The sequence below is a fragment of the Aulostomus chinensis genome, chromosome 5 (assembly GCF_037954235.1).
Source record: "Aulostomus chinensis isolate RoL2024-O1b breed Wild chromosome 5, RoL_Achi_v1.0, whole genome shotgun sequence".
NCBI classification, from domain to species: Eukaryota; Metazoa; Chordata; class Actinopteri; order Syngnathiformes; family Aulostomidae; genus Aulostomus; species Aulostomus chinensis.
The window spans coordinates 1729062-1753013 of record NC_141324.1 but is presented as its reverse complement, the minus strand read 5'-3'; the positions used below and the strand labels follow the sequence as shown (position 1 = coordinate 1753013).

General features: G+C 47.9%; 2 long non-coding RNA genes and 1 pseudogene across 2 annotated transcripts; all 3 read left to right on the top strand.

Moving 5' to 3' along the window:
* Positions 1–7244: 7244 nt before the first annotated feature.
* On the top strand, positions 7245–13381 carry LOC147260858 (palmitoyltransferase ZDHHC21-like; annotated as a pseudogene).
* A 3774-nt stretch (positions 13382–17155) lies between these two features.
* LOC147260857 (uncharacterized) lies at positions 17156–19598 on the top strand. Its single transcript, XR_015116017.1, has 4 exons — positions 17156–17731; positions 18784–18955; positions 19160–19285; positions 19448–19598. It is a non-coding gene; the product is annotated as an uncharacterized LOC147260857 (long non-coding RNA).
* A 2214-nt stretch (positions 19599–21812) lies between these two features.
* Positions 21813–23535, top strand: LOC147260856 (uncharacterized). The gene is made up of 3 exons (XR_015116015.1): positions 21813–21888; positions 22798–23148; positions 23254–23535. It is a non-coding gene; the product is annotated as an uncharacterized LOC147260856 (long non-coding RNA).
* Positions 23536–23952: the final 417 nt, after the last annotated feature.

The window sequence follows — 23952 nt, the reverse complement described above, 5'->3', positions numbered from 1 at the left end:
CGATACCGGTGAGCGTGTTACGTCATTTCCTGCCTGTAATCCTGTCGCTGTGTTGTTCACTCTCTCAATGCTCCCTCAGGTGTACTGCTAACTTCATCGCTTTAAGCACCACTGTATACGACGTTTTGGTGTAATACAGAGGTTTCTGTCACTTCAGTCTTTAGCAGGACTTTGCTCTGAAATTCCTCGTTCTATTTGTTCTATTTGCCACAGGTCCACTAGCTCACCTTAGCATACTAGCTATGGCCGCTCTCTCTCTTTCCACCTCTCCCCCACCTCTCCCTCCCTCTCCTGCTCCATGTGCCAGATGTTTAGTGACTCCTCTGCCTCCTTTAGTGCTAATGGTACGTGTAAAAAGTGTAGTTTGTTTGTAGTCCTGGAGGCGAGGCTTAGAGAGTTAGAGACTCGGCTCCGCACCATGGAAGCTAGCGCTAGTCCTTTACCTTCAGGAGCTGCTCAGTCCACCTTAGCGGGTGCGGAGCCACCTAGCCTAGCCACCGCTAGCAGCTCCCCCGCAGCCGTGATGTCACCCAGCGGGCTCAGGTGAGCCCCTGCATGGTTTCTCCCTCTCTCTTTGTTTCCCTCCTCCCTCTCCTGCTCTTAGGAAAGATCCAGGAGGACGCTGGCTGCTTCCTGTTCTGCCCTCCCACCTGACATCTGGGAGAAGAGTTGATTGGAGCCTGGTTGCCCCTCCACCTGGCTGGTTCCAGGGAGGCCTCTTTATCAGCCACTCCCCTGCTTTGTTCTGGGTCTCTCTCTCTCTCTCTGGCGGCCTGCTGAGCAACATACTCTGAGAAACCACTTTGTAAGATCAACTTATTTGGAAGTGGGAGGTGGTCGGTTGAGGTTAGATTGGGGTACCCCACACCTTACATCACGTAGTCTTCTTTTGTATACCACACTAGTTTATGGGTTGGTGCCATCCTTGTACGTTTTTGACAACCTTGATGAGTTAGACGGGCAGGCCTTTTGCTACTTGTGTTTCTTGTGTCAGGAAGATTTCAGTTAGGCCTTGTTTTGATATGTTAAGTTAATTTGTTTGGCACAATCCCCTCACGGCCTACCTTCCCTCCCACTTTGTACACAACTCTTGTACTTTTGATCACCCCTTTGTGAAATAAATAATTCTTGCACTGATAATTTTCCACTTGGCTGTTTGTGTTATTCCTTGTGTGGCCACAAGGAACGTAACAATGAGGCAGACACTGGAAATGTTCTCCCTGAAGGAAGTGAGCTGTACAAAGTGGACAAAAATGTCTGCTGAGAAAAGTTCAGCTAAAGAGAACAGCTGTAGTCAGAGGTGTTGTTCCAGTGGTGCCTGGTTCACTCCCAGTCTGAGCTGCTAATGTTAGCATGAAGCCTCCTTCTATCAAGATAAGAAACATGCTGAAGTCCATGAGTTAGCAAATGTCCACGTTAGCAGAATGTCAGCCTGAGCCAACATTAGCTTGCTGGCTAACTTGCAAAATAGCACAAGCTAGCTGAGAGCAACACTAGCTAGCTTTGACTTCTGCATGCAGGGTGCAGCAGGGATTTCTGGCCCCATGAAGACTGATCACAATGGAACCGCACCACCAGAGACCTCCATATCACGGTCAAGAACGCCCTTTCCACCAAAGAACTCCACCAGAATGAGGGACACCAGCCACTCCTGACTGATTCCAGTTGGATGGCGTCATGTAGCTGTCACAATCACGAGAGCGCAAATCCAGACTAAACGAGCTCAGGATCAGGAAGGGAGGGCATCAGAAACAGAACATTGAGAGGTCCAAAGTAATATTGTGGCCATGAAAGTTTTTGTCTTCAGTGTCTCAACTGTGACAGAGAGCAGCTGCTGAGGCTGGCCCTAAGATCTGCTGCTACAGGCTCAGACTGCTGGGATCTCCCATGATGCACTGGGCTTCTCTCTCCTCCTCCTGTCCTCATACGTGTTCCTGACTCCTCTTCTTCTCCCCTCATCCCAGATCCTGGTGCTGGTGGAGGAGGCTCCAGACCTGAAGAGGCTCCAGCTGCCACCCGTAGCTCCACCTGCTCACGTCCTCGTCTGTCCATCAGTCTCTCCTCCTTTCTCTCTCTCTTTATCTCTGTCCCTCTCTCTCCTTCTGTCTCTCTGTCTTCCTCCATTCTCTGTCTTTGTCTCTGTCCATCAGTCTCTCCTCCTTTCTCTCCCTCTTTATCTCTGTCCCTCTCTTTCCTTCTGTCTCTGTCTACCTCCATTCTCTGTCTTTGTCTCTGTCCATCAGTCTCTCCTCCTTTCTCTCTCTTTATCTCTGTCCCTCTCTGTCCTTCTGTCTCTCTGTCTTCCTCATTCTCTGTCTTTGTCTCTGTCCTTCTCTCCTGCTCTCTCTCCGTCCCCACCGATCCTGGATCTGCTCCACCTTCCTGCTGGTAAAGGAAGGTTCTGGTGGCTGCTGTTGCAGGATGTGCTGCTGATGGAGAATTGTTGGGTGGAGATTCATTGAAGGAGGGAGGTGCTGGACCTGCTCTACTTGGACAGAATCAGGACAGAACTTTGGTTGGGGTCTGGTGCCACACAAATAAACCTGACTTGACTTGACATGTAGATCCAGTTCCTCCTCATCCTGTAGAATTATTCAGTTCACTCATCGTGTCATTGACTTCAAATTCTGCTACCATGGTAACACTGACAACTATCGATTGGGTAGTGATTCCGCTGGGGTGGTGGAAAGCTGTGAGATCCCTGAAGCTGGTTCTATGAAGGAGTTCTTGAACTCAGTACCAAGATGGCAGCAGTTTCACCAGTTGGTTGCTAACATGAAGTTCTGATTCCTTGCTTTGTTCCTTTGGTTGCCAGTTCGTTGGTTTCTGCTCTGCCAGATGGGTTTTCCAGTTCCTTTTGCTTCTTCTGTGACAGACATGAAGAAGTTTTCTTTTGCCTCCTCACAACCTGAGTGACTTGATTCCTTCAGGATGGAAATGTTGCCTGTCAGTGGTTGGACCAGTCAGCCAAGACTTTTGAAGAAGCCAGTCTCTTCTGTCATTCCTTCATTTCATTCATCATCAACTCAGTCTGGCTCAAACCTGGCCTGTTTCCACTTCAACCATTCACTGGTCACCAGACTGCTCTGGTTCCCACACTCACTTGCAGTGTTGGGCCTTCATATTTCGGAGGAACGTGAAATGAACGTACAGCCCTGCTGCCGAGTGAACGCGACTGTGAACGCCTTCCATCTGGTGTCTGGGAACGGTTCGCTCTCTCGTTCATCTTCGGTCAGTGGGGTACCAGATTTCAGCCTGAAAAAACTCCCTAAACACCTCTTAATGTTTCACGGAAAAAACCCCAACCTGGCAACGCAGCCACCAGCGTCGCTCCGCCGCGGGCGTCACCAAAACAGAAAGCAGCATGGAGGAGGCGGCAGGAGCGGCGTGGAGTTGGAGCCCACGGACAAGACGGAACTGGACTCAACGAACCAGCAAGGATGCGTCGGACGGTCATTTGAACGAGTTAGGACAAAGTCCAGGAGGACGGCGAAAACCTTCCATTTCTGAGCAAACTTTGCCGCCGCGTTTCAGAAAGAAAAGACGCACTTGAGTCAATCCACCGCAAAGCTGAGACGGCATCTTGAGCTGAAGCAGCGGGAGCCTGTCAAGGGTTGAGCAGGTAAATACAGGAGGGAGAAGGACACAAAGTTGGAGATGAAGATGCAGGCTGCCATGAATTCATTTGTGACAAGTACATCCGGGTCTTCCAACTGGAACGTGGAGGTCTGCACTTTCAGATGGGCAGCATTCAGTAAAGTCCAAAACTGATGTGTGAGAGGTTTGATTTGAAGGAAGGACAGGGAGAAGAACACAGCAGCATCATGAAGGTTGGGCTGCTGCTCCACCCTTGAGTTGAGCTCTGGAGAATGCATGTGTGTTCGATGTGAGAGGAGAGGCAGCCGGACGCTGACACACTCAGCTGCTCCCTCCAAATGAATAGAAAAAGGCCAGTTGGAATCACAGCAGTGTAGAATTTTGGCATGAACTCCATCTGAAAACACCACTCAAGAACGCCAAGCTTTTCCTTGTGTCACACACTCTGGGATCATCTGAGTCTCACGTCCCACAGTGGGTGAAGCCTCCAGATATCAGCACACTGGAGCACATTGGCTCTGTCTGGGGTTGTCCACATGTTCCTCTTGAGATTAAAAGCTAGCATGATCCCAGAGCAATGAGCTGGGGCTCCATGTGAAGGAGGAAGTCTGACCTCTCCAGAGACACCAAGCTGGTCCATTCTGGACTTTCTGGGCCCAAACAGCACCTGTGAGAGCTGCCTCAATGTTCAGCTGAGTTCAGGGGTGTAGCAGCAGCCAAACCTTCATGGTGCTCCCTGGGTTATTTTCCCTGGCCTTCCTTCAAATCAGACCTATCACACATCAGAGGAAAGCTTCCAATCTCTCTCTCGCAGGAAGTCCTAAACATGGGGGCCGACAGGAGGGTTCCCCAGCTGAACCACCAGCATGGTGTCTGCACGTCATGGAGATTCTGGGTCCTGGTCCAGGCAATGACAAGCAGCCTGAGAAAAGAAGGTGGAGAACCTTGGAGCTGGAGAAGCAGACCTCAGTCCATAGGGTCAGGGTTCAGGTCCTTCCTGGGACACACCGTCCCCTATTTCCACAAATGTCTCCTGGTTGCTCAGCACAGCTGTGTGATCGTCTTCCAGCTCTCCCTCCTCATCCCTGCATAGACCTCAGTCCATAGGGTCAGGGTTCAGGTCCTTCCTGGGACACACCGTCCCCTATTTCCACACAGGTCTCCTGGTTGCTCAGCACAGCTGTGTGATCATCTTCCAGCTCTCCCTCCTCATCCCTGCATAGACCTCAGTCCATAGGGTCAGGGTTCAGGTCCTTCCTGGGACACACTGTCCCCTATTTCCACACAGGTCTCCTGGTTGCTCAGCACAGCTGTGTGATCGTCTTCCAGCTCTCCCTCCTCATCCCTGCATAGACCTCAGTCCATAGGGTCAGGGTTCAGGTCCTTCCTGGGACACACTGTCCCCTATTTCCACACAGGTCTCCTGGTTGCTCAGCACAGCTGTGTGATCGTCTTCCAGCTCTCCCTCCTCATCCCTGCATAGACCTCAGTCCATAGGGTCAGGGTTCAGGTCCTTCCTGGGGGCTTGGTCCACCACCCTAAAGTGGTGGATCACCCGTCCCCTATTTCCACAAGTCTCCTGGTTGCCCAGCACAGCTGTGTGATGTCCTCCATCTCCTGTGTGGGAAGTTGATCACAAACCAACCCATCTCAGAAAATGAGAAGACCACGTCCCACTCCTCCCTTGAGGCGGTCGTGGTGTTTCAGCATTTTCAGCGCCCAAGAGCCGTGGAGGGAATGACTGTAAGATGAATGTGACTGTTACCTTGATGAGCTGTCTCCTGCTTCTTTGTAAACGTAGCCTTGATCAGCTCTCCCTGTTTTACAGGTGGACCAGTACGTCAGCACAAAGGGGTGTCCCCTCAGGGTGGTGATTGGCGTCCAGAAACACCGAACAACAACCGTGCAGGTTGCAACATCGGCCTTGTCGTTGGAGGAGGATGCTGTGAGTTTGTGTTTGCAGTCAAGCTGCCTTTTTGTTGTAGGAGCGATTGCTCACAATGAGTTACAGTCCAGTCACTGTCTCTCTTGTTCCCGCGGTGGTTCGATGCATACGACCGACCCAACAGGACTCGCTCCCAGAAAATGTCTTGTCAGTCGTTTTGATTGGCAGCGCTGGAATGGGACCCCAAGGTCACAAATGACATGGGTGGACTCTGGGGTATGTGCGTCCCTACAGAAATGCACAGCCTGTTCATGGCAACCCTGTCATGTATTCAGCCCTGCTCACAGATCTCTAATCCAGTGTTCATGTCACACTCTCCTTCAACAGCTACGAGGTCGACCCTTCCACCAGTCAAGAAGTCCCAAGGGCTGCAGAGACACAGGCGGCGAACAACGTCACTCCCGCCCAGAAGGGAAAAGGGGCCCGGTACATGGCACACACCACCCAAGTAGCCGAGGCCCATCACAGAAGGATGCTGCCAGAACAAAGCCTGGAGGCGGCTGAGCTGACGATGGTCCTGATTGAGGAGGTGTTTTGATCCTCATGAACACCTGCATACCACCGGTGCATCTGAGAGTCCTTCAGACAGTTGATTCATTCATTTGAGCCTGACTGTCAGCTTCTCCCCCCCAGACTGGAAAGCAGAGAAACCACTCTTACTTGCTGGGGTGTACTGTCCTCCTGCACCTCATTCTGAGTTCTTAGAAGAATTCCCTGACTTTCTGTCACAGACTCTCCAGCTGGTCCAGAACACTGCTGCCCCCCTGACTAGAACTGGTAGCAGAGACCAGGTTTTTCCTGGACTGCTTCTCTGCATGGCTCCCTGTCAAATTCAGAACAGAATTTAAAATTCTTCTTCTACCATCAAAGTCTTCAACAACCAGGCTCCTTCATCCCTGACAGAGCTCCTAGTCCCCTATGATCCAGCTAGAACCCTTCACTCCCAGGATGCAGGATTCCTGCTGGTTCCTAGAGTTCTAACAGTAGAATGGAGCCAGAGCCTTCAGCTATAAGGCTCCCCTCCTGTGGAACCGTCTCCCAGTTTCAGTCAAGGACTCAGACCCCCTCTCTGTGTTTAAGAGCAGACTTAAGACCTCCTTGTTGATCAGGCTTATAGTCAGGACTGCTTCGGCTGGCCCTTAGATCTGCTGCTATAGGCTCAGACTGCTGGGATCTCCCATGATGCACTGGGCTTCTCTCTCCTCCTCCTATCCTCATACGTGTTACTAACTCCTCTTCTTCTCCCCTCATCCCAGATCCTGGTGCTGCTGGAGGAGGCTGCAGACCTGAAGAGGCTCCAGCTGCCACCTGTAGCTCCACCTGCTCACGTCCCTGTCTGTCCATCAGTATCTCCTCCTTTCTCTCCCTCTTTATCTCTGTCCCTCTCTTTCCGTCTGTCTCTCTGTCTTCCTCCATTCTCTGTCTTTTTCTCTGTCCCCCTCTCCTTCTCTCTTTCCCCACTGATCCTGGATCTGCTCCACCTTCCTGCTTGGTAAAGGAAGGTTAAAAACAGACCAACAGACCCCAGAGCGGCAGGATCCACAACACCGTCTCCTCTTCCACAGGGCTGTGTGTTGAGCCCCCTCCTGTTCACTCTGCTGACGTACAGGTGAGGACCAGATCCAAGTCAGATTCCTGATGATGTCATCAGGGGGCTTTCCCAGTGTATTTGATCCTAGAATTCTGTCTTTGATCTCAGGACACATCAAAGAAACTGAATTCTGGCGAGTGTGTGAGAGCCTTCCAGGCTGGGCTAGAAAACCCATCTCAACCTTGTGTGCTCCAGAGGAGAAACCCCAAGCCTGTGTTGTAGCAGCAGGTAGAGCCATCAGTCCACCACCATGAAGCCCCACTTTGTCAAGGACCCTGCCGGCTGGCTGTGCTTCAGCATGCTGGTTGGAATCTGGCTGTATAACGCCATGGTCATCCCCAAGCTGGTGCTCCTTCCTCACTAGAAGGAAGCACACCTTCCAGGGGCGGTCCTTGTTGGTGAGTGTCTCTGACTGCTAGCGTTCCACTTTGTCATCACATCAGAAACCTCAGAATGACACGTTGTTTCTTCTTCTGCAGCTTATTTTATTGCATCGGCCCTCTGTGTGGCAGCCCTGGTACGAGCCTCAGATCCTGGCCGTCCACCTGTGGACCCTCATCCCTCCCTCTGGTGAGGACGCAGACAAGATGGCCTCTTAGTTCCTCTCCTCCATGTGTTCCATGCGTACATGTCATTGTTTCATTCATCAGTCTTTCTTTTCAAGGTTCATATGCTTGTGGTTCAGCTCACCAAGTGGCACCGTTAGGAGTCTCTGTCACTGCGTTATTGGAAATGTGGTAAAATGAAGCCTCCTGGACTGGTCAGCAGACCAAAGTCCTCCTTGAATGCTACATGAGTGTGTGACCACGTCAGCTTGAGCCAGAACCACCACAACGCCGCTGATCGCTCTCTCTCTTTGTGCCACAGAGCAACAGCACTGGACGCTGTGCAGGAAATGTGAGGCAATGAGGCCTAAAAGGTCCCACCACTGCAGCGTTTTGGCCACTGGGTACTCAGGATGGACCAGCACTGTCCCTGGTGAGGACACACACACACACACACACACACACGCTGGTCAACAGCGTTCCAAACACAAACGTATCAAAAGCTTCAGATTCAGCAGGTTGGGTCCTGTCAACACAACAAAGGTGGATGATGTCATCTCAAGGGTTCATTGTCCTCCAGGATCAACAACTGTGTAGGAGAGGACAACCACTGGCTCTTCCTGCAGCTCTGCCTCTACGCGCTGGTCCTCAGTCTCCTCACGCTGCTGCTGCTGCTCTTCTGCCACAGCTTCTATTTCCAGCCAGTAGCCACACCAGACCAGGTACATGCAGCAGGAAAGACCTCAGGTCAACAGGTTCTGCTGACCAGATGTGTTCAGAAGCTACCGGCGGCGTTTGAGACGTGAAATGTGCACGTCAGGGTTAGTCTTCCTGATGTTTTCTGTTTTCCAAACCAGGAGACGTTCATGAAGTGGGTCAGCTGAGAGCCTCAGGAGTCCTGAGCGTCCTCGTGTTGGCTGGCATCAGCGTCCTGTCCTGCATCCAGATGTCAGGCATCCTCTCTGAGTCCTGCCTACTCACCTCCAGACTTCTGTTCCCTCTTCAGCTGAACGTTCCTGCTCGTTTGTGTTGTGCGTTTTCCTCCTAAAGAAACAACTTTGTGGTGGCGTTTATTTTGTAAGATGACGTCTCATCTTCCACTGTCCTTTACCCCCAACAGGACACGACCATGATTGAGAGAGCGGCTCAGCTCCCAGGTGACGGTGAGTGTGTTGACCTCTTGAGACCTTTTGGACTGTAGAATTGGTTGAAAGCAGTTTCCAGTGCAGGGCGACAGGGTTCCACTGTGGAACGGTTCTATTTGATCTCTTATTGGGAGTTCCACTGCAGAAACCCACCGTGGAATCCTTCTAAACAGGAGTAACAGAGAGTGAGTCCTGTCACTTCTGGTTTGATATGCTAAGCTAAGCTACCTAGCTGCTAGCTACAGATGACACAGCCTGATAACAAAGCATCTCATTGTCTCCAGTTCTCCTGCCCCACCTTCTCAAGTGAGGATTTCAATGTTTTCCTTCCAGCTCTGTCACGGGAGGTCCTGGCAGTTTGCTCTCTCAGGTTTGTGGAACTCTCTGGAAAGTCCTGTGGCTTGTCCCTGTGACACGGAGACAGACGCTCCAAGCCAGACACCATGACTTCCCCATGGTATAGGAGGGATTACAAAATGAAGAGAAACATTGACCAGTGGTTCGTTCAGGACTTTCTTTATTGGAGTCCAAAATGTCATCAGGGCTCTCCTTTATTTAGCAGAAAACTCCTGTGTGCGACTCTCCAATTTGATATTCTGGGATTTTCTGTGTTGGTGTTGCCTGATCACCAAAATCTCATCAATATTTGGATCATTGCTCCTATGGACGGGAGATTGCTCATCAAGTCATCAACAAAGGCCCCAGCACAGGAAGACCAAGAGTCTCCTGAGGTCCTCTGAGTCCCCAGCCTCAGGAATCCCAAGCTAGCAGCTCCTCAGACTGGAGCCCAGATAAAAGCCTCCCAGAGTTCTAGTAGCAGACACGTCTCTACATCAACGCTCAGAGGAGACGGCGCCAATCAGGCCTTTGGAGTCAAACAGCTGCTAAGAAACCACTGCTAAGGAAGAGCAGCAGGCAGGACATTGGTTTGGACCAAGACATTCAAGGAGGGGACATCAGACCAGAGGACATCTGGGCTTTGGTCTGATGAGTCCACATGGGAGATCTTTGGTTCCACCGCCGTGGCTTTGTGGACACAGAGAAGATTCACAGAGGTCTCTCCATGCAGGGTTCCATGAGCCACATGGAGGCCTCTCCTGTCCTCTCCTCTCTCTCCTCTCCTCTCCTCTCCTTTCCTCTCCTCCCCTCTCCTCTCCTCTCCTCTCCTCTCCTCTCCTCTCCTTTTTACCTGTCAAAGGTTTTCTCAGGAGTTTCTCCTCAGTCCATGTGAGGCTCTAAGACCAGAGGATGTTGTTATGATGCCATGTAAGGCCCTGAAGAAAAACTGCTGGTAAAACAGGCTCCGCCAATCAAACTGCTGGTAAAAACAGGCTCCACCAATCAAACTCTCTGTTGAAAACAGGCTCCGCCAATCAAACAGCTGGTGAAAACAGGCTCCACCAATCAAACTCTCTGTTGAAAACAGGCTCCGCCAATCAAACAGCTGGTGAAAACAGGCTCCACCAATCAAACTCTCTGGTGAAAACAGGCTCCACCAATCAAACTCTCTGGTGAAAACAGGCTCCGCCAATCAAACTCTCTGGTGAAAACAGGCTCCGCCAATCAAACTCTCTGGTGAAAACAGGCTCCGCCAATCAAACTGCTGGTGAAAACAGGCTCCACCAATCAAACTGCTGGTGAAAACAGGCTCCACCAATCAAACTGCTGGTGAAAACAGGCTCCGCCAATCAAACTCTCTGGTGAAAACAGGCTCCGCCAATCAAACTGCTGGTAAAACAGGTTCCGCCAATCAAACTCTCTGGTGAAAACAGGCTCCACCAATCAAACTGCTGGTGGAAACAGGCTCCGCCAATCACACTCTCTGGTGAAAACAGGCTCCGCCAATCAAACTGCTGGTGAAAACAGGCTCCACCAATCAAGCTCTCTGGTGAAAACAGGCTCCGCCAATCAAACTGCTGGTGAAAACAGGCTCCGCCAATCAAACTGCTGGTGAAAACAGGCTCCGCCAATCAAACTGCTGGTGAAAACTGGCTCCACCAATCAAACTCTCTGGTGAAAACAGGCTCCACCAATCAAACAGCTGGTGAAAACAGGCTCGACCAGTCAAACTGTCTGGTGAAAACAGGCTCCGCCAATCAAACTGTCTGGTGAAAACAGGCTCCGCCAATCAAACTCTCTGGTGAAAACAGGCTCCACCAATCAAACCGCTGGTGAAAACAGGCTTCGCCAATCAAACTCTCTGGTGAAAACAGGCTCCGCCAATCAAACTGCTGGTGAAAAAAGGCTCCGCCAATCAAACTCTCTGGTGAAAACAGGCTCCACCAATCAAACTGCTGGTGAAAACAGGCTCCGCCAATCACACTCTCTGGTGAAAACAGGCTCCGCCAATCAAACTGCTGGTGAAAACAGGCTCCACCAATCAAGCTCTCTGGTGAAAACAGGCTCCGCCAATCAAACTGCTGGTGAAAACAGGCTCCGCCAATCAAACTGCTGGTGAAAACAGGCTCCGCCAATCAAACTGCTGGTGAAAACAGGCTCCGCCAATCAAACTGCTGGTGAAAACAGGCTCCGCCAATCAAACTGCTGGTGAAAACTGGCTCCACCAATCAAACTCTCTGGTGAAAACAGGCTCCACCAATCAAACAGCTGGTGAAAACAGGCTCGACCAGTCAAACTGTCTGGTGAAAACAGGCTCCGCCAATCAAACTCTCTGGTGAAAACAGGCTCCACCAATCAAACCGCTGGTGAAAACAGGCTTCGCCAATCAAACTCTCTGGTGAAAACAGGCTCCGCCAATCAAACTGCTGGTGAAAACAGGCTCCGCCAATCAAACTCTCTGGTGAAAACAGGCTCCACCAATCAAACTGCTGGTGAAAACAGGCTCCGCCAATCAAACTGCTGGTAAAACAGGTTCCGCCAATCAAATTCTCTGGTGAAAACAGGCTCCACCAATCAAACTCTCTGGTGAAAACAGGCTCCGCCAATCAAACTCTCTGGTGAAAACAGGCTCCGCCAATCAAACTGCTGGTGAAAACAGGCTCCGCCAATCAAACTGCTGGTGAAAACAGGCTCCGCCAATCAAACTGCTGGTGAAAACTGGCTCCACCAATCAAACTCTCTGGTGAAAACAGGCTCCACCAATCAAACAGCTGGTGAAAACAGGCTCGACCAGTCAAACTGTCTGGTGAAAACAGGCTCCGCCAATCAAACTCTCTGGTGAAAACAGGCTCCACCAATCAAACCGCTGGTGAAAACAGGCTTCGCCAATCAAACTCTCTGGTGAAAACAGGCTCCGCCAATCAAACTGCTGGTGAAAACAGGCTCCGCCAATCAAACTCTCTGGTGAAAACAGGCTCCACCAATCAAACTGCTGGTGAAAACAGGCTCCGCCAATCACACTCTCTGGTGAAAACAGGCTCCGCCAATCAAACTGCTGGTGAAAACAGGCTCCACCAATCAAGCTCTCTGGTGAAAACAGGCTCCGCCAATCAAACTGCTGGTGAAAACAGGCTCCGCCAATCAAACTGCTGGTGAAAACAGGCTCCGCCAATCAAACTGCTGGTGAAAACTGGCTCCACCAATCAAACTCTCTGGTGAAAACAGGCTCCACCAATCAAACAGCTGGTGAAAACAGGCTCGACCAGTCAAACTGTCTGGTGAAAACAGGCTCCGCCAATCAAACTCTCTGGTGAAAACAGGCTCCACCAATCAAACCGCTGGTGAAAACAGGCTTCGCCAATCAAACTCTCTGGTGAAAACAGGCTCCGCCAATCAAACTGCTGGTGAAAACAGGCTCCGCCAATCAAACTCTCTGGTGAAAACAGGCTCCACCAATCAAACTGCTGGTGAAAACAGGCTCCGCCAATCAAACTGCTGGTAAAACAGGTTCCGCCAATCAAATTCTCTGGTGAAAACAGGCTCCACCAATCAAACTCTCTGGTGAAAACAGGCTCCGCCAATCAAACTCTCTGGTGAAAACAGGCTCCGCCAATCAAACTGCTGGTGAAAACAGGCTCCACCAATCAAACTGCTGGTGAAAACAGGCTCCGCCAATCAAACTCTCTGGTGAAAACAGGCTCCGCCAATCAAACTCTCTGGTGAAAACAGGCTCCGCCAATCAAACTGCTGGTGAAAACAGGCTCCACCAATCAAACTGCTGGTGAAAACAGGCTCCGCCAATCAAACTCTCTGGTGAAAAAAGGCTCCGCCAATCAAACTGCTGGTGAAAACAGGCTCCACCAATCAAACTGCTGGTGAAAACAGGCTCCACCAATCAAACCGCTGGTGAAAACAGGCTCCACCAATCAAACCGCTGGTGAAAACAGGCTCCGCCAATCAAACTCTCTGGTGAAAACAGGCTCCGCCAATCAAACTCTCTGGTGAAAACAGGCTCCACCAATCAAACTGCCTCAACTCAACAAGGTTTCTGACGGAAGTTCTGTTTCTCTTCCAGCCAAATTCAGACGTGGCCAACCAACTCAGCAGCAGCTGGACAGATGTGTGGAGAGCCTGAGATGGGAACAAACAAACCCAAATAGGAAACGCTGCTGAAGCTGTGGACGCCACCCCATAAAGAGGACATGTCCACCAAGAAGGAGCTCATCAAGAGTGTGATGAAGCCCAGGTGGAGGGGCCTCTCCATCAAAGACTTTGACGGAGACAAAGGAAAAGGTAGGCCATGGGATTTTCTTTGGAAGGAGAGAAAATGTCTCCACATCGAGAGCATCTGAACAATTGTGGCTACATTTTACCAGCACCCAGAGCAGCCTGCAATGTTTCATGGCTCCTAACGTTTGACTCCAAGTTTCATCTCCTCTTGTGTACAGGGGTGATGGCAAATGGCAGATTTCTCCAAGGGGAGATGGTGTGTGACACCACGGCAGAGTCACCCAGCTTCAGAAGGGAGAACCATGCTGGGCTCATGAAGACAGGAGGTGTGTTTGGCCCTGAGCTGAAGCTGACGCTTGAATTTCATGGAGGAGTTCTAATAGCCGTGGTCTGTGCTTTCATGCCTTTATTTGGACACTCAAGAATGGAAAGCTTTTATTTTGAAATGATCCTGAAGTCACTCCACATCCTAGTTTGACTCAGTGGTCTGTGCTGTCTTCAGAACAGGCCCAGAACACCCACTCAACATGTGGAGTGTGTGGATGTGGGACACCAATCAGAGATGTTGATTGTAAAGCTGTCGAAACTGCAGGAGGGAATATCCATTCAAACCTTTATTGCCACGAGAGGCTAGCGGCACACTGGGGAGGCAGAAACAGCACAGGAACAACGCAGTCCATTCACTTCCTCATAGGCTGCTCTCTTGCGCCCTCTACAGGGTCAAACTAGTTCTAGTTCTTCCAAGTTCCCACATCCTTCCCCTTCAGCGAGCTCTATATATTCCCAAAAGGAAACAAAACCAGAACAAACAAGATTTTGGAGGAAGGTGCTGGACCTCCACCGCTCTGGCTGGGCTGCTAGGAGGCTCCGCCCCCGTGAGCAGGCAACGCTTTTGCTGTCCTCTCCTCTTTTTCCTCACACACACGCGCGCACACACACACACACACACACACACACACGCTTGCCCAGCTCCCATCCACACAATCACCATCACAGTCACCTCCTTCCCACACTCAGACATTCTCCTCCTTTGACAATCAACCAGGAGAACTGCTGGACTGTGTGTGTGTTGACCTCTGACCTCCAGGTCAGACACCAGGACAATCAGTGCACTGTGGAATGCTTCTTACGCTGTATTGGTCTGAAGAGCGTCCGTATTGTAAATATTTCCTCATGGCCATGTTTTTCCATCCTGGTAATCTTGTCACTGTCTCATATTTATGGATTCACAATTATAAAGTACGGTGCCACTTGAACTTCTTTGTGTTCAGCCTTGTCCTTCTGCACTCCTTGAGTGAATCCAGTCTTCTGAGCCTTGCCAAATCTCAGTTCCTTTTTCCTCCTACTTTGGGACCTCTTATTGACCCACTGGTGACACATTGGTGCTAAATTCAGTGTCATGTCCCACTGTAACAGAGGGCGCTGTTGTCCACCTTAGTCCCTCCCAAACTGATCATTTCATCCATAGAGCAGAAGGCACCTTAGCAACAACTCTGGACTCTGCTGGCCCCCTAAAGTAGAAAACTATGAACCCAAGGAAACAAGCACCTTGGTACGGTTGTGGAACCTGACAGCTTCAACAAGAAACCCAGAAACTGGAGAGAAGATGGCGCTGCTCCAAACTGGAGGAGTCACATGGAGTCTGGCAAGATGGCCTTAGAACCTAGAAGAAAGCCCCTGGTAGAACCAGAGCAGCCGACTACTCAGCACTAATAGAGTAACTCAAGAACAACCCAGGTTCCTCTTCAGTACTGGAGCCAGACTACTGAACCAAGTAGTCCTGTTTCCCTGGGCAGCAAAGAGTTCATGGACTTCTTTAACGACAAAATTCTCCTGATTAGAGAGAAACTTCTTCTCCTGCTGCCATCAGCTGACAACATGGCCCCTAGAACCCAGAACCTTAGAGGCAGCTGGAGGACCAGACACACACTTGGATAGTTTTTCTCCCATCAGCCTTCATGAGCTCAGTTCAATAATGTCCTCCTCTAAACCTCCACCTGTCTCCTGGACCCCATCCCAACTAAGCTGCTCCAAGACTCTCTCCCCTCGTTAGCCCCTCCCTCTTAGATATGATCAATGTGGCGCTGGTATCTGGTTCCGTCCCTCAGTCCTTTAAAGCAGCAGGAATGAAACCCTCCTCAAAAACAAGCCTGGATCCAGAAGTTCTACCAACTACAGACCAACATCACATCTTCCTTTTCTCTCCAAGGTTCTGGAGAAAGCAGTTGCTAAACAGCTCTGGGACTTCTCCACAGCAACAGCTGATTGGAGGATTCAGTCAGGTTCCAGGTTCATCCTAGCACAGAAACAGAACTAGTCAAAGGTACCAGTGACCTCCTGCTGGTACCAGATGAGGGACTGGTCTCTGTGCTGGTCTGATTTAGATCTCAGTGCAGCTTTGATACCATTGACCACCATATCCTTCTACAGGGACTGGAACCTGTCACTGGTATGAAAGGAACCACACTAAACTGGTTCAAGTCATATTTACTGGGTAATCTCAGTTGGTACCAGTTAATGATGGTTCCTCTGAGACCACTACAGTCAGTTCTGGTGTTCCTCAAGGGTCTGTGCTTGGACCAGTCCTCTTCACCCTGGACCTGCTTCCTCTAGGTCACATGATCAGGAAACTCTCCATTAATGTTCACTGCTATGCAGACGACACTCAGCTGAACTCATCAATGATCCACATGGAACAAACCAGCTGACTGAACTGGAGGCCTGTCTGAAGGACAGGAAACATGGAGGACCATCATTTCCTTTATTAAACTCTGATCAACTGAAGTTCTGGTGCTGGGCCCAAACACCTGAGGACCACCTGATCTGATGAGACAGGTACCCTGGATGGCACCACCCTGGCCCCCAGCACCACTGTAAGGAACCTAGGAGTTCTCTTTGACCAGGACCCTTCAACTCCCACATTCAACAAATCTCCAGGACGCCTTCTTCCATCTACGTAACATCGCTAAGATCAGACACATCCTGGCTCAAGAAGATGCAGAAAAACTAGTCCCTGCTTTTGTCACTTCCAGGCTGGATTACTGCTCCTCCCTCCTACCAGGCTGGACTAATAAGTCCCTAAAGACTCTCCAGCTGGTCCAGAACGCTGCTGCCACGTGTTGACTAGAACTGGTAGCAGAGACCAGGTCTCTCCTGGACCAGAGGAAAAACTGGGGAGTAATTTTCCCAGAGTAATTATTTTAGAGTTATTATTTTCCTCTTCAGTAGTCGTATCTACTCATTTGGAGTCATAAATATCTCCTGTGACCAATAGAGTGAGAGCAATTTTCCAGAAGAATTTCTATTGGAGTAATACAGCAAGGCCCCGCCTACTATGTCCAGGTTTTTGAATTCTAAAGGCGCCATTGTCTCAGCCCGCACTTCTCCGCATCGGCATTACTCGGCACTCGCAGAGTCTGCAGACGGGACCACAATAATACCGTACATTGGACTTCATATTTTTCCTCACTTTGATGGATCAGAAACCAGGTCAGACTATTATTGTTTAACTTAGTAAACAGCAATGTTTGTTACTGATTTGCAACTTTTCAGCTGGCCACAGCTACTTACCCACAGACGTTAGCATGTTTGCTAGCACCAGGAGTACTACTAATTATTAGGAACAGTATTGGCAAGGCTATGTCATGCATATTCATTCGTGTATTTACAAGGGAGGGATGGTTCACATTAAAAATCAATATGTCGGTTTTCACATTCATGTGAATCGTCCAGAATTAACCCTGAAGCTCGTTTCCATCTGCAGCCCCTGAGCAGGCTTTTTGTGGTCATAAAACTATCCATACAAAAACTGACATCGATAAACTATGCAACAAGACAAGTAGACATCGTACAGGAGACGGAACAATTGTTCGACGTTTTAATGGTGGCCGCACTCGCCGAGACACGTGTGTTTGACTCTGAACAGAGTGATTTGGTTTGCTTGTCCTTCATATCTCGTCCGCCGTACATCTACAAAACGCTGAATTTTCGAATCATATAATGTCAAATCATATAGTCAATGCCTGAACTGTTGTGCCCGATGTCGGTGGTTTTCAACAAGTAGTCCGGGGACCCCCAGTTGTCCTTGAGCGAATTCCAGGTGGTCCCCAGCTAAATGGAGAGTTGCTAACCCAAACTGACCCTTCTAGATTCTTTAGCTCTTGACCCTTCTAGATCTTTAACTCTTGAGGTTTTATTGCACAACCAAGAGTCCACTTGTGTTATATTGTATCTCTTTATTTGCCTCAAAGGATGCAAGCTGTCAGGGTGAAGTGTCTCCACAGGCAGAAGTCCATTTGCTATGAAGGGCAACTGACCTTCAATTCATTTTTGGAGTGTGGTGAGTGAAACAAATTGCACATGGAATAGAATTGTCATCTACCAAATAGTGTATTTTGACTGCAGCCCCCATCTATAAATATGTTGTTCCAGGGGCCCTGAGAAAGATTTGAGTTGAAAATGTTTGCTTTAAAAAATTATATTTAGACAAATATTTGCACAAATTTTAATGCTTTTTCAAAAATGGCAGTTGTACGAGCTCACAAAACAGCACTCAGTGGTGCACTACAAGCTTGTATATCTGCTAATATTGATATTCAAACAGTTTTCTGAAAAGAACAACAAAAAAGTCTTATGTTTTTGTATCAGTGGCGCTCAATATTTCATGTCAAGGATCCCCCAAAATTATATGTCTTTGGCCGCAGACCCCCATCTGAATATCTGTTGTTTCAGGGACAGAAGCAAAGATTTGTGTTACAAATGTTGACTGTGAAAGATTTTAGGCACCTTTTCAAGATTCTTGAAAAAATATCAGATCTGCAAGCTCATAGTGCACTACTCGGGGGCAGACTTTGCGCTTGTAGATCTTCTATTTTTCAACAGTTAAAGCATGACGCTATAATGCTTAAAACACCAAGAGGTGTTCCCGCCCAAAATGGGTTAATGGTTAAAGTGGTTTGAATTATAGTGACACAGATGCATGGCCTTTAATAATAATAAAATAAATACATTGCAGTCAGATTCATCAATGTTGTGCAATCTTGTTTTGTCTGCAGTTTCCAAGAAATTTGCAATTCCAATCTTGGATTTAAAAGTCTATGACGATCTGAACACTGAGGTTGATGAGTAGGCGTTTACGTTTCTTGTGAATAAACCACACCTGGGTGTGCTTGAGGTGCGTTTACCTCAAGGCTCACATCCTGAAGGTGTGGCACTTATTACTCGGAGTCATATAATGCACACAGTCCTTGCTAACCTAGAATGTGAAGTATTTTTGCACTTCAAAATGCTCTTTGTTTCAAAACACCCAATGTAATGCAACATGGATCCATCCTCATCGAACATAATCTTTTTCCATTCTACGTGTTGCAAATGATCCCCTCTTGCTGATAGTATCACACCTGGACTGCTAGATTCAGCAAGCCCCTCAAGCCACTCCATTGCCAGCTCCAGAAGCTCCTTTCTCAGCTCCAGTGTGGAAAACGAGGGGGACTCTGATGACGTCATCATTTTGCAGCCAAGTCCTGCCCGAAGTAACAGAGCTGACCAGACTCGTCTCGCTCAGGTGAGCCTTGATGACTGTTTGAAATCGAGATGCTGATTCTGATAAGGGGGAAAAGCCCATGTCCAGTTTTGAAGTAAAGGGGGGATGGTGGCCACTCACTTATTCTCGTGCCTTCATATTGTCATTTTGACTCAGCCCCCTTCGTGTTGCAACCTGAGATTGACAGAATAGTCGTTTACCTTCTCCCACTTCGATGATTGAAAGGATTCTGAAGGAGAAACCTGGAGGGGAGAGGATCATGAATGAGCATGCTCAGACAAAAAGTCTGACAGATTCTCGGAGACGTGACATGGTGAAGATACTGGTGGCACACATGGCCAGTGAACATGGGTATGACGGCATTATGAACATGAGCACCCAATGTACACTTTTTGTTTTAATTGGTGCAGACCAAGAGCCTTTTTTTGCAGAAGGCATCAGGAAACAATACTTTTGTTTGTATCTTGTGTGTGTGTGTGTGTGTGTGTGTGTGTGTGTGTGTGTACCCTGTAGGGCAAGTCCTTCAAGGCGTGTCAAAGAGGAATGTGCAATGGGCATCACTGCCTTGTTCCCTTATCTGGCAGACCCCCAGGGCAATTTGGGCCATGTAAGTAGATAAAACAAGTCTGTAATTGCTCAAAATAGGACTGTTGAGTGCATTGTAAACAACATATTATTGAACATTTCTGGATTCTGAGCTTTCTCCTAGTTCAGCACTGCAGATGTCAGAGCCTTTGACTCCTAGTTCAGCACTGCAGATGTCAGAGCCTTTGACTCCTAGTTTTGCACTGCAGATGTCAGAGCCTTTGACTCCTAGTTTTGCACTGCAGATGTCAGAGCCTTTGACTCCTAGTTCAGCACTGCAGATGTCAGAGCCTTTGACTCCTAGTTCAGCACTGCAGATGTCAGAGCCTTTGACTCCTAGTTCAGCACTGCAGATGTCAGAGCCTTTGACTCCTAGTTCAGCACTGCAGATGTCATAGCCTTTGACTCCTAGTTCAGCACTGCAGATGTCAGAGCCTTTGACTCCTAGTTCAGCACTGCAGATGTCAGACCCTTTGACCTTGATTTTAGCAGTTCTTCAAGAAGGGTGCGTGTTTTTTCATTTTAAGGAGAAAATAAAAGAAGAAAAAGTTATTATGTGAACAGTGCAAAGAATGCTTTTTTGCTCCAGTGGTGACAAATAAGACTGGGGCTCTGCTGTGATTTAAGTAATTTCATTTATAAACAATATAAACCAAAAAAAATTCCATAAATTAGAAAATAAGTGTTAAAAAAGTAGTGACATTGGCTGATCTACAAGCTCACAATGCTGTGAGATTGTAGATCTTATGTTTTCACTAGTTTGGGTCTTGGGCAAACATCTAGATGCATCCTGCAACTGGAAAGTGTCGCAGCAGTATGTGTGGTTCCAACACTTCCAGGTGGTCCAGATGCTGGCGACAGAACCCCTTTCAGCGAGGAAAAGCAGCTAACCACAGAAACCCAGTGTCATGAGGCCATCGCACTGATTGTAAAGGACCACACTAGTCCTTGCATGTGTTTGTTTCATCTCAGTGAAATATTCTAAATGTGTATTGTTTACATTCCATTTTATTAACAAATATAAACTCTCAAAGTTATTAATTAATGCTTCTATTTTTGTGTGTGTGTTTTAAAATAGTTGGTAGGTGAAGTTGTGAGTGACTCCTGTATGTGTAGGACTGTTGTATGGATTTGGGGGATTGAATTTTGTCCTCTGAGTGACACCGTAGCTCCACAAGAGGGAGAGACAGGTAAAGGTAACCCAACAGGAGTTGGTAATGAGGAGGCTGCTTTGTTTGAGCCTGGGCCACAAAGGTTTGATCTCCAGGCTCCAGCGTAACTTCTGCTTCATTTGCACAGAAAAGAACATTGACGCCTGTTTAAACAGAAGAAAAGATTAAAAGTATTGAAGCATCCTTGGTGAGCGCAGTGAGGTATGTTTGTTTATCTTGAAACATTGTATTATTGCAACATTGTGAGTTTGGATCAGTGTGCATGGAACACTTTGTTTGAAGGAATGTTTGGTTGATGTTGTAATATTATGGACAAAATTATGAAGATTGTACTGTGTTCCATGTGTGACATGTAGAGCGGGCTCAGGTGAGCCCCTGCATGGTTTCTCCCTCTCTTTGTTTCCCTCCTCCCTCTCCTGCTCTTAGGAAAGATCCAGGAGGACGCTGGCTGCTTCCTGTTCTGCCCTCCCACCTGACATCTGGGAGAAGAGTTGATTGGAGCCTGGTTGCCCCTCCACCTGGCTGGTTCCAGGGAGGCCTCTTTATCAGCCACTCCCCTGCTTTGTTCTGGGTCTCTCTCTCTCTCTGGCGGCCTGCTGAGCAACATACTCTGAGAAACCACTTTGTAAGATCAACTTATTTGGAAGTGGGAGGTGGTCGGTTGAGGTTAGATTGGGGTACCCCACACCTTACATCACGTAGTCTTCTTTTGTATACCACACTAGTTTATGGGTTGGTGCCATCCTTGTACGTTTTTGACAACCTTGATGAGTTAGACGGGCAGGCCTTTTGCTACTTGTGTTTCTTGTGTCAGGAAGATTTCAGTTAGGCCTTGTTTTGATATGTTAAGTTAATTTGTTTGGCACAATCCCCTCACGGCCTACCTTCCCTCCCACTTTGTACACAACTCTTGTTCTTTTGATCACCCCTTTGTGAAATAAATAATTCTTGCACTTATAATTTTCCACTTGGCTGTTTGTGTTATTCCTTGTGTTGCCGCAAGGAACGTAACATACTGTGAAGACTGTATGGTGACTTGTTTGTTTTATGTTTTGTATACTCTGACACAGTTTTCACGGTGCTCTGGTGAACGTGACGACGCTGCTCTCACTAAAATAAAAGACGCCTTAGGCATCAGTCGAGACTCTCTTTGGGGATCCAAGGGTTGCTACACTGATGAAGCATACAACTGATGAGGTAATCATGAAGGAGAAGATGAAACAGACCTTCACCCATCGCCAAGCAATGGTTCACAATCCAGTGAAGTCCTCTGAAATATTCACCACCTTTCCAAGACTTCCTGACATCGCAGGAATGGTGTGTGGCTCTTGAAATGAAACATAACTAACCCTTTTACAGCTGAAGCCGATTCTAAAAAAAAAGGCTTCTAAATCCTGTTTTCTGAAAAAACTTTCTGTCAGGGGTTCTCAAACCATTCCATGACAAGGACACCAAAAATGATGTGTAATTGGCCACGACCCCCATCTGAAAATGTTGTTTCAGGTCCCCCCAGAAGCAAAGATATGAATTCAAAACGTGTGCCCTCAAAGAATCTATCAAAGATTTGTGCCACCTTTTCACTATTAGATCCACGTGAACTTGTATCATGTATATGCTTGACTTATAAGTACACATGAGTTCAAAGTGTCATGAACAGATAATACATAAGACAACAGAAAAACACTTCCTATCAATCTCAGCAACAGAAAGCATTTCCTGAAGCCACCTCTTGAAACATGGAGCCCTCCAGTTTAATAATTTGAATTCTTTAGCTGCAACCATGCCTGCTTGTAGAGCCTGTTTTTGAAAAGGAGGAAGAGTCCTCGTCCTGTCAGAGCAACCAAATACAGCAAAGTTCCAGTCTTGTTTGGAAAACCAATCCAATATATCCCACCAGAAGTTACTGAGAACAGGACAGTGCCAGAAGAAGTGTGCCATCGATCCTTCAGCACTACGACATCCATCATACGTGGGAGAAACAGATCCAAATATCTGACTAAGCCCAATTTTGGAAAAATGAAGTATACGCAAGACTTTGAATTGAATCAGTCTGTATCTCGAATCGATGGAACATTCCTGTACACTGACCAGGCTTTCCTCCCACAGTGCCTCTGACACTGGGACGTCCAGTTCTTTGGCCCAGGCCTCCCTGAGAGGACTGGCGTCTACTGGAATCAAAGGCAGTGACCAAGCGAGAAATCAAATGTTGGGAGTTCCACGTGAGAGAAGTAAATCTTCAAAGATGTTGCTCTTTGGTTTAATGGTGAACTCTGGAATATCCTCGCACACAATGATGCCAAAGTGTGTCTGAGGAAGGAGGTGTTCAGATTGGAGCTGAAGGAATGAAGCAGATTTGTTATCAACCATCTTCTCCAGTGGAACAGAGTCCTCTCTTCCTCCATTCCAGAAGCACACTGTCCATCATCGCTGGCTTGAACAAATGGTTCTATGATACAGGTGTGTGGATTGACACATCTGACATTCCAAGCAATTGTTTAATAAGATTCCAGATCTTCAGAGGGTTTCAAAGAATAAAGTTATGACCAAGTCATTTGTCAGCAGGCTGCGCTCCCCAGTAAAGCAGTGCAGGAAGAGAGGTCCCTGAAACTGACACAGACTGGATTTTCAGCCGGGACGGGGAGACAGCAGACCAGTCATCGCCAGGGGAGCCCCACTGTCCAGTTTTCTGATGAATCGTCCCTACTTGAAAGGGCTCAAGAATACACAAGTGGTATTCCTCTTGGTTTGACCATTTATTTTGAAGGGACCAATTTGGAGCAGGTAAGAGTCCTAGGATGGACAAGGAAATAAAAGGGTATATTTCAGTTCCAAGAATAATTTACATTTCCCTTCAACATGAGCAAAATTATGCTAATTATGCAGAGCCCAATTTACTTGTAAACAATACTTTTCTATTTACAATTTACACATTCGCACCATCGCATTCAAGTTTGACTATGAAGGAGGAGGCTAGTCATGCAATATGGACAGAATGATCATCAGAAATCCATGAAACAATGTTTCCAGGATCACTACATAAGGCTTGGCCTGGTCTAAGCTACTTTGTGATCTATATTATTATGATTATGATTGTTGTTATTATTATTATTATTGTTATTATTGTGATTATGATTATGATGATGATGATGATGATGATTGTTATCATTATTATTATTATTATTGCTATTATTATTGTTATTATTGTTATTATGATTCTGATGATGATGATGATGATTATTGTTATTATCATTATTATTATTA